The sequence below is a fragment of the Haliotis rufescens genome, unplaced genomic scaffold (genome assembly GCF_023055435.1).
Source record: "Haliotis rufescens isolate VD_foot unplaced genomic scaffold, xgHalRufe1.0.p SCAF_5, whole genome shotgun sequence".
In the NCBI taxonomy this organism is placed as follows: Eukaryota; Metazoa; Mollusca; class Gastropoda; order Lepetellida; family Haliotidae; genus Haliotis; species Haliotis rufescens.
This window is the reverse complement of record NW_025964223.1, coordinates 13,948,472-13,959,287: the sequence shown is the minus strand read 5'-3', so window position 1 is coordinate 13,959,287 and position 10,816 is coordinate 13,948,472. Positions and strand designations below refer to the sequence as shown.

At 44.0% G+C, this 10,816-nt stretch overlaps 1 long non-coding RNA gene across 1 annotated transcript; it reads left to right on the top strand.

The window, feature by feature from the left end:
* The first annotated feature begins 540 nt into the window (after positions 1–540).
* Positions 541–4,681, top strand: LOC124138269. Its single transcript, XR_006861613.2, has 2 exons — positions 541–1,187; positions 3,274–4,681. It is a non-coding gene; the product is annotated as an uncharacterized LOC124138269 (long non-coding RNA).
* Positions 4,682–10,816: the final 6,135 nt, after the last annotated feature.

Sequence of the window (10,816 nt, the reverse complement as noted above, 5' to 3'; positions counted from 1 at the left end):
CGCATAAACTAAAATTAGTGGATTTACAAATGTTTCTAAAGACAAAAAACCCTTTTTAATGTATGCAAATTATGCTCTGTGGAGGATGAGTATCATTTTCTGCGTGCTGGTAAAACTTGCATGTATTTTGTATTACGTGACCTCTGCATCTCAAGCAAATACTCGAAATATTCTACTAAACATGAATTTAATTTATTGATAAGAAATCTGGCAATGTATAGGCTTCTTTAAACAACTGCACCATGGGCCGATGCTGAGTGAGTGAGTGAGTGAGTTGGGTTAACGCCGCTTTCAACAGTATTCCAGTTATATCGCGGCGTGTCAGCTTAATGGAGGAAAGCCCGAAGTGATGCAGGTCTTCGGTGAAACCCACGAGCACGGGCACGGTGCTGACAAACCTAGAAACAAACGGGGCGAACCGGGATTCGAACCCACAATCATAGGTTTCTGGCGTGCCCAAGGGACGCAACTCTGCACAGCGAATCGCGGCGCCTTAGACGACTGAACCACCTGTGCCCCCTTGCCCCCGTGCCGATGCTGAAATAAACTTGATCACACAGTAAAGATTGACGGATACTACATGTAAGTCTCACCCGGAATCCCCTGGGGTTAACATATACATATAGAACTATTTTGACTTATCAATACAATATCTACACTAAGTGTACGCTGCCAGACACCTTATGATATACATTAATGTTTATATACTGTGGATGAAAATAATATGTAAGATCTTTTTTGTATAATGTACATAATGTATATAATTATATTTATTCCATGTGTAGATAGTCTGTACCCTGCCCTACGAGGGTGTTCTGTACAATAAAAATTCTTGATTCTATAGAACAATTAGAGTTACCATTTCTCAGAAAACACTGGACCGGCCTGATTACATCGGAATCAGACGGGAGCGGCCCAGTGACGTCAGAATTAACTACAGTAAGCTTCGCGGAGTCAACGCGGATATAGTGCTATACTCTCCACATTGCTTGTGCATGCATACAACGCCGTGGAGAACATAAGGGGGCGAACCTCGATGCAAGGAGTTGAACCCTTGCGCAAGCCATCATTAGGCGTGGATACCGTAATTGTATGTATATAAACCTCTCGTTAATGTGTAGATGAAATAAACAGAAAGCCCTGTACCGACGACGAACACATATAACAGCTTGGTACATTTCATAACAGTAAGTTGAGATAGATATATACTCTTGAAACCGGTTGAGTAAATTATACAGCTCATCTTTGCACTTTTGTATTATGTACATATTGTAGAACATTTTATGTAAGAGTTCCTGCTATTTCTTTCACAAGTTTATCTGCCTACCAGGTTTTATTTCAAGTTTGTTCCATGTTTAAGCCGTATTCAGCTATATCCCAGGTTTTATGTCGATTGGTACCGCCTCCCTGGTCTAATGGTAGAGCGTCCGCCCGGGGAGCGGAAGGTCCGGGGTTCGATCCCCGACCGCGTTATACCAAAAAGACCTATTCTACCCAGGATCGTCTCGGGTCTAAACCAGATTTAAATCAATATCAACAAATATAAAATGTTGATTTCTTCAGTAGGAAAATAAGTTTGTAGTTCCGTTTTCCACAACATATTCAGCGCTTGCTCCCTTGACCAAAGGTATAAAATACTACACTCTTAAAAAAACCCACCAAAAACCGCGAGGTAGATTTTTAGTAAATTTATTGTACATCTAATTTTATTTAATATCATAGATACAAATATGATAGTCACATGTCGTCGTGGTCCAAAGGCAGTGAAAACTGTTCATTGTCATGTCACATAAGGCCACAAGGTTGCGCTCAATGAACAACATACTACCTGTGGGTTTCTTTTTTTGAAGAGTGTATTTTGAAATCGAATCGTAAATGGATGACAAGAACCCACGTGTTTTAACATCAAGTGCTATGTTAAGCAAGCCAATAAAAGCGACAAAAGCCTTTCCACAAACATAAGAAATATCTTCTAAAAGCAGAGTCCATCGTACGATTCCGACTATATTATAAACAACAAGTGAAGATACAAAGTAATAATACTTTGTGTTCGCGAAAGGGCGAGTGTATCGAACACCGTAAGAAACACACGCACAGGCATGTCAAATGTTCACCTGAACAAACTAAAAGCTAGGCAAATCTTCGGACATCATTTTGGTAACATATGCTTCAAGGGTCGGTGGGTTTGTGAAGCCATTTTCTGGTGTCCCCAGCTGTGATATAGTTGGAATATTGTCAAAGGCGGCGTAAAACCATACTCACTCACTGATGCGTCAAAGACAATATTAGATTCCAAAAGACTGAACTGATGCTATGGCTATGTGGCTCACATTAAATCATCGTGTAATAATAAATAACAATATTTGTTGTTCGTGATAACAATACCCTCCTACTTGTATACAACACGTTCAATTCTGAGCATGCAACTGTTATTGCTTGTGTCGCCCGTTTGTTGTGCGACATTTGGGAAGTGAGGTTCAAGCTGAACAGGAACCCCAGCGTGAGCCACACTTCCATGATCGGAATCAACACTTCAAATGTTTACGGGAACGTGGTTGGGTGTGTACTCCAAGGTAACACTATTCGGCTTTGAAGAGTTGCGTCCTTTTGCTGTGGCAGGATCCGCTGGACGTTGGTTTGAATCGTAGCTATTCTTCGCTATTGTGACTCTTGGTTTCTCAACAGTGCGTCAGTATGTTCGCGCGTTATTTGCGTCCAAATGGAACCTACTACTCAATTAATCCGACACTGTGTGATCCATCACGTTTAATATTTTAACCAAGCAAATAAAAGTGAAAGAATCCTTTCCATAATCATAGTTGATGCATGTCATCGATCCCAATTGCGTGGATCGATGCTCATGATATTAATCACTGGATTGTCTGGTCCAGATTGGATTATTTACAGGCCGCGTTCTTATAGCGTGAATATTGCTGAGTGCGGCGTAAATCAACAAACCAACCAACCATAATCATAAGAAATATCTCCTATAAGCTTTGTACGACTCCGACTATATTGTAAATAACTAGTGATGACACCAGGTATACAAATAATATCAAAGAGTGATAATACCAGGTGTTCAAATTTATATAGCAGCGTTAACCAATTTCAGTCACTTTGTACGAGGGAGATTTTGAATATTTTGTGTTTTTTTGTCTATTTTTCTTCTCCATAATAACAAATTTGAAAGATAATACTGCGATATGGCTTGTCTTCTAAAAATGAATTTGAGTATCTACGAACTTAATTCATTCGATACTTTTATTTTTCCAGAACATTTCCCATCTTAAGAGAGTGTATACGACATGTCTGCAAATCTGGGGAATGACGATGTACAGATAAAAATGGAAGACGAAGGTGCCAAGACAGCAGACGACACTTCTTCAAAAGCAGACGACACGTCAGTACAAACAGCCGAACCTAACCCGTATGTTGTCATAGCGGAAAGAGGTGTGCATCTTAAAATTCTACCCAAAGAGTCTCTTGTGCCCAAGCCATGGGGTAAAATAAAACACATCATCATTGCATCTTACTTGAGCCTGTTGTGTTGCTGTGTACCCGCCGCATTTGCCAACAAATATGCATGGGAAGCCAAAAGGTACAAAGATCTGGGACTCCGGTCTGAGGCCAGAGTCCTCGCGAAAAATGCTGTATGTTGTATCTACACAAGCGTTATCATTGGATCTCTCCTGATTGGGATTTTTGGTACTGTGTTTCTTGTTGTTTGGATTACGAGAATGAACGAATAAGAACTCGCATACCTGCCATAGACACAAATGGCTGCTGTATGAATGAGGCGTAAAACCCGCATTATACATTTTATAGACGGCTATAAAACCGAGTGCGCAATCGATCTACCGGAAGTGCTCGATAAATCGCAACATGATCATTGTTATTTCCTTATCACGGATGTTTTATTGTTTTATTGTTGTTTAACGCCGCACTCAGCTATATTCCAGCTATATGGCTGTCTGTAAAATAATCGAGTCTTGACCAGACTATCCAGTGACTGAAATCATGAGCACAGATCCACGCAATTGAAGTCAGCGAGCCTGACCACCCGAACGATGTTTGAAAGGACTCTGGATTGGACAATTGTTATTTCAAGTTCATTAAGGGATTATATGCCCGCCTGACTAATTATTGCGATGAAGGTAATAGGTATGGATATATTATAAATGCATTATTCTTGTTAGTCCCAGATTTGCACTGGTTCCTTTTGGGTATGGATTGGGTTTGGGGTTAGGGTTAGGGTAGCTCCGCAGTTCGCTGTGCAGAGTTGCATCCCTTGCGCACGCCACGAACCTATGATTGTAGGTTCGAATCCGGCTTCGCCCCGAGACATTTCAAGGTACCATAGTTGTACTCGTGGGCTTCACCAAAGTGGTAAAGGTTTGAGACCTGCATCCTTTCGGGTTTCCCTCCCATATTGAGCTGACACGCCGTGATATAACTGGAATACTGTTTTTAAAGCGGCGTTAAACCAAACTCACTCACTTGTATATGTATTTTACTTGTTTTACTTGTGCATGTTATTAAGATCATCATCATTGTATAATGCGATGATGAGCTTTTCTTGATATTTTTGTTTGACGTAAAACCTTTCACTGCGTTTTTGCCATTGTTATTTTATGTGTAGATACTTTGTTCGTTATAATAAACTAAATTTCCTTCAAACAAATATATATATGTCTTTTTGTATACTGAACCGCAAAAGAAAGGTTTACCATGGATAGACATACACTGATGGAATAAAATAAAGGATCGCATAGAAGGTGCACACCTAAGATTTTAATACAACACTTGATCAAATGAAAGCTGCATGGTAAATAATGACTTAATCTCAGTTCTTCAGTATGACGTGTGACCACCACGAGCTCTCACAACAGCCTGACAACGTCTTGGCATACTCCGAATTAATGCCAGGATTGTAGCCCTCGGGACATTATGCCACTCGTGTCTTAAACAGTCAAACATCTCGTCCAGATTACGAGGTTGATTAATGCGATCTCGCACCCGACGACCAAGATGTTAGATGACGACCGATAAATGTTCTATCGGGTTAACGTCTGGACTTTTAGCCGGCTACGGAAGCACAGCGACCTGGTTCTGCCTATAAAAATCGGCTGAAACACGAGCAGTATGTGGCCTTGGATTGTCCTGCTGAAACTCGAACAACCGCCCAACTCTGTTAGCGAACGGAAGCACCACTAGGCGTAACACTTCGTCACGGTAGCGAACACCAGTTATAGACGACCATCCACACGAATCAAATGTGTTCGGTAGTCATAGGTGATTCCACCCCAGACCATCACTGATCCACCTCCGTATCTGTCATGCTGTTTGACAGTGCATGCTTGGTATCGTTCATTACGTCGTCTCCAAACGTATCCGACTATATGCATTGTCCATATTGAAAAGAGACTCATCGCTGAACATGGTGTATCGCCAACGAAGCAGCTGTCTGGCTCCATGCTGCCTTGCCCGCTGTAACCTTCGCCGTTTGTGTTCTTGAGTCACCCTGATTCCTACCACGGGACGGCGACTTTGTAGACCCGCTGAACGCAGCCTGTTACGAACTGTGCGATCACTTAACCGTAGATGTGTGACAGCTGTGAACTCGGCATTCACTTTTGGGACAGGTTTAAAGCGATCCCACAAACAAATGAGCCGAATCTGACGAACTTGACGAGCTGTAGTTTTCTTTGGTCGCTCACGCCCACGTCTCATTACAACATCGCCGGTCTGCCTGTAGAGGTTCTACAGTCGTGAGAGGACACTGATGGACTTCTGAAAGTGTCTTGCAACTTCTCGCAGTGACTGGCCTGACCTCACCATCCCGATTGCCTGCCATTTCTCCTTCAAACACATGTGCTGTCTTGGCATGTTTCACGCAGTTGATGTCAATGAGATCGGTCTTAGAGTAGAAGACTTTATACCCCATTGTGCCATGCAAAACTACTGAAACACGTGCACTGCATGTCTTTCTATAGGTGATAGTCTGCGTTTCGGAGATGTTGACCATGTACTTCCGAAAAATGGCCACAAACAAATAACACCATTCGGACTCATTGACCAAACACACTATGCGATCCCTTATTTATTTCCATCAGTATATGATAAACCTTATTTTTCCAAACACTGTAAACATACTTTGAGACATATTAAAAAGATAAAACTTGGCAAAACTGATCATCAAGGTTGAAATTAAAGTGTCAAATGTTCTGAAAGTGAAACACAACACTAGTCTCTCAGAAAATGGCATCACAAGTCAGTATCTCGTGTGTCCGCCATGTGCATTGATGACTGCCGTGCAACGTCGATACATTGAATGGATGAGGCGGTTGATGAAAGCCATAGGCACTTGAGCCCATACTCTGAGGAACACCTGACGCAGTTCAGCTGCAGTTGTCGGCCTTGGTCGGACGTCATTCAGCTGTCTTTGAATCTCGTCCCACAGGTGCTCAATGGGATTTAAATCGGGACTGAGGGCAGACCACTGCATGGTTCTGATGCCATTCTACTGGAGGAAGTCTCTTGTTGCTCTCGCAGTGTGGGCACGGGCGTTATCATGCTGAAACTCGTAGTTGCGGCGACGTGCCAAATGAGGTATGGCGCGTGGTCTCAAGACTAGATCAATGTACCGAGCTGCTGTGACACCATTACCTCTCCCTGAACCGATGTTCTGGAAGACCACAGGGCCGACTCCCTGTGCAAGACCAATTCCACCCCATACCATGATTATCGGACCACCCCAAGAGTCTCTCTCAACAACACAAGCATCCGAATAACGTTCCCCGCGGCGTCGCCAGACCCCCTCTCTCTGCCATCTGCTGTTGAGATACAGTAATGGCTCTCGTCTGAGAAGAGGACTCTTCTTCACTGCTGGTGGCGCCAAAGCTGGTGCTGTCCTGCCCACTAAAGACGGTCCCGGCGATGATGTGGTGTCAGAATGGGTCCTCGGTGTGGCCTGTGACAGTGGGGGTGTCTGCTCGTCAATCGTCGACGCACGGTGTCCGCACTAATGTGTCGCTGGTGTGTCATCATGGTCTGTCGAGCAGTTTCCGCAGCATTAACAACGCGATCTTGAAGATGCTGTCGCACAATCTGACGATCCTGACGTCGGGTGGTGACCCTTGGTCTTCCACTGCGTGGTCGGTTGGTTATCTGTAGTGTTGGTGGTCTGGCACCGTTGCTGGAGCCTGTATATGATCCTTACGTGGACTTGAAATGCATTGGCTATACTTGCCGGGCGGTTTTTCCAGCTTGCAATCGTCCAAGGGCTTGGTGTCGCGGATTTCTTGTCAATCTTGGCAAGTGGTAGCAATTCAATAACGAATGAATGTTTTCCGATCTGGGTGGATTTTTATAGGGCAAGAATTGGGGGAACGCATGTGCATTTGTTTTTTTATCATCAAATTTCATTTTTCCGGACTAGGTAATGTTAAATTTTAGAAATTTTGTACATGACAACTTTTCATGCAATGTTACTTGGGGTGACGTTTCTTTTGCGGTTCAGTATAGATGACCATTCTCAGTGTCGGATCGAAATAATAGGGTGTGTGTATGTGTGGTGTATGCATGAGCGCGCGCACACACCGAATATAACGAGGTGACCAAAACGCACGGTAGGGCACATGGTTGTACTCGTATAATGTTGGCAGTTACACTGAGATTGGTTAATGCTGCTATATAAAATAGTAATAAAATGTAATATCACGCCGTGCTCGCTTAATGTAGTAAAGATTCCATATTGACGCAAGTAACGCTGACAACCCACCAGTCATAATCTTTCCTTCTCTCTTCCGAACCTTTTCATAATTACACACACTACGGGAGCAACTGATTGCTATTTCGTTTTCATCTGGAATCCTTGATCCTGAATCCTTTGTTCGGAATATATACCTTAAATGAAATGCCGAATGGTTAAATCTCTTCATTATTAAGTGATATTAACTAAGTGATACACAGTCCAAGGCCAGCAAAGGGCAAAAGATAAGACTGTTATATTTCCCTTACATATACCAATATTTCCTTTCAGGTGAAGTCTGCCATTATATAGTGAGTGAGTGAGTGAGTGAGTGAGTGAGGTTTTACGCCGCTTTTAGCAATATTCCAGCAATATCACGGCGGGGGACACCAGAAATGGGCTTCACAGCCATTATATAGTGTATGGCTGGCTTAATATGTTGACTGGTGCCAAACTGATTGCCTCTAATGGTGAATCACAGGTGCCAAATCCCTTGTCACTAAAGTAAACCACTGGTGCCAAACTACTTGCCTCTGATGGTAACCACAGGTGCCAGACTACTTGCCTCTGTTGGTAACCACTGGTGCCAAACTACTTGCCTCTGTTGGTAACCACTGGTGCCAAACTACCTGCCTCTGTTGGTAACCACTGGTGCCAGACTACTTGCCTCTGTTGGTAACCACTGGTGCCAGACTACTTGCCTCTGATGGTAACCACCGGGGCCAGACTACTTGCCTCTGTTGGTAACCACTGGTGCCAGACTACTTGCCTCTGTTGGTAACCACTGGTGCCAAACTACCTGCCTCTGTTGGTAACCACAGGTGCCAGACTACTTGCCTCTGATGGTAACCACCGGTGCCAGACTACTTGCCTCTGATGGTAACCACTGGTGCCAGACTACTTGCCTCTGATGGTAACCACCGGGGCCAGACTACTTGCCTCTGTTGGTAACCACTGGTGCCAAACTACTTGCCTCTGTTGGTAACCACTGGTGCCAGACTACTTGCCTCTGATGGTAACCACCGGTGCCAGACTACTTGCCTCTGTTGGTAACCACTGGTGCCAAATTACTTGCCTCTGTTGGTAACCACTGGTGCCAAACTACCTGCCTCTGATAGTAACCACTGGTGCCAGACTACTTGCCTCTGTTGGTAACCACTGGTGCCAGCCTGCTTGCCTCTGATGGTAAACCTCAGATGTCTCACCACCTGTATAACACCTGCTTCACATTGTCCGACTGAATGATACCAAATATGTATGGGGGCTAAAGTCTAAAAGGACATTTCTTGGTGGGGCTGATATTCTAGCCAGAAGCTATGCCAGGTATCTATAGTTGCTTCTGGTTCATTGTCTGTCACGAGGCTTTGAGGCGGATCTTCACTGAACTGGCCTACTTGGATAAAACAGACATGTTCTTCAGTTGAAGCTGGATGGTTGTCATAGGAATACTGATGATGGGAGGCATCAGTATCTGGCTCATTATATCACGAAGCTATGACGGGAACTTCACTGGACAACGATGCCTACCTACTTAGATGAATAAAACATGTCCTTCGGGGGTAGGGAAGGCGTGGGTTCCTTCTTTGTGTCGGTATATAATAAGGCTAGAATGGGGTATTATGTCTCATTTATGGTCTCAGTACAAACCGTTTTGTTTATAAAAAGGACACGTTTCAATGGCATGAAACGGTCCTTGCACATCACGCATGGACAGAAGACAAAACAACTGTCAAGGATTCCCCAAATCGTACAACACAACCTTGCCTCTAGCTTACTTGATAAATATGAACTTCAGGTCTCATTGTGTATAGTTTTCAGTTTGGGAGGACTTATGGTCAGTGGGGGACACGGGTGGCCCAGTCGTCTAAGGCGCCGCGATTCGCTGTGCAGAGTTGCGTCCCGTGGGCACGCCAGAAACCTATGATTGTGGGTTCGAATCCCGGTTCGCCCCGATTATGTTTCTAGGTTTGTCAGCACCATACCCGTGCTCGTGGGTTTCACCGAAGTGGTAAACGTCTGAGACCTGCATCGCTTCGGGCTTTCCTCCCACATTAAGCTGACACGCCGTGATGTAACTGGCATACTATTAAAAGCGGCGTTAAAACCCAACTCACTCACTCACTATGATCAGTGATTTAAAACCTCCATCACAATAACAAAGCAATCTGCACGGCCGATTTGAAGATCACTTTCTGCTTTCAGAATTTGTTCATCAATTGCATGTATATCGAGTACACGCAAAACAAATTGGTTATCAGTTGTTATAAATATTTATCCAAATCACATACCATAACAAAGGACCCAAGTAAATATTAGGACTCAAGCCTTGATGTGACCTTGACCCGAGTCAGTAGAACATGAAAAGATGCAGTAACTGCCAAGTCTCAGGATTCTACAAGTGCAGAAGTAATATAATCACATTGACAAGAGCCTTCACCTTTAACAATCAGGCCACTGCTATTTGAAGTAGTTGTGAACTAGAAACAGAAGACACCAGTGAGACCGCCTAGTCTGTTTCATATCTTTTTAGTTCTATGCATAAAGTGAGTGAGTGAGTGAGTTGGGTTTAACGCCGCTTTTAACAGTATTCCAGTTATATCGCGGCGTGTCAGCTTAACGTGGGAGGAAAGCCCGAAGTGATGCGGGTCTCAGACGTTTACCACTTTGGTGAAACCCACAAGCACGGGTATGGTGCTGACAAACCTAGAAACATAATCAGGGCGAACCGGGATTCGAACACACAATCATAGGTTTCTGGAGTGTCCAAGGGACGCAACTCTGCACAGCGAATCGCGGTGCCTTAGACGACTGGGCCACCCGTGCTCCCCTGTGCATAACGATTCAGATTGACAAAGACTACAAACAAGACTGTATACCAACCGATGCTTGGCATCATGAGCATCGATCCACGCAATAGGGATACGATGACATGCATCAACCAAGTCAGCGAGCCTGACCACCCGATCCCGTTAGTCGCCTCTTACGGCTAGCATGGCCATTGTGTTTACTGAATATCTCACATTTCTCTTATGCCTTGGGCAAACATAGATCTAACCCGTGTAGCTT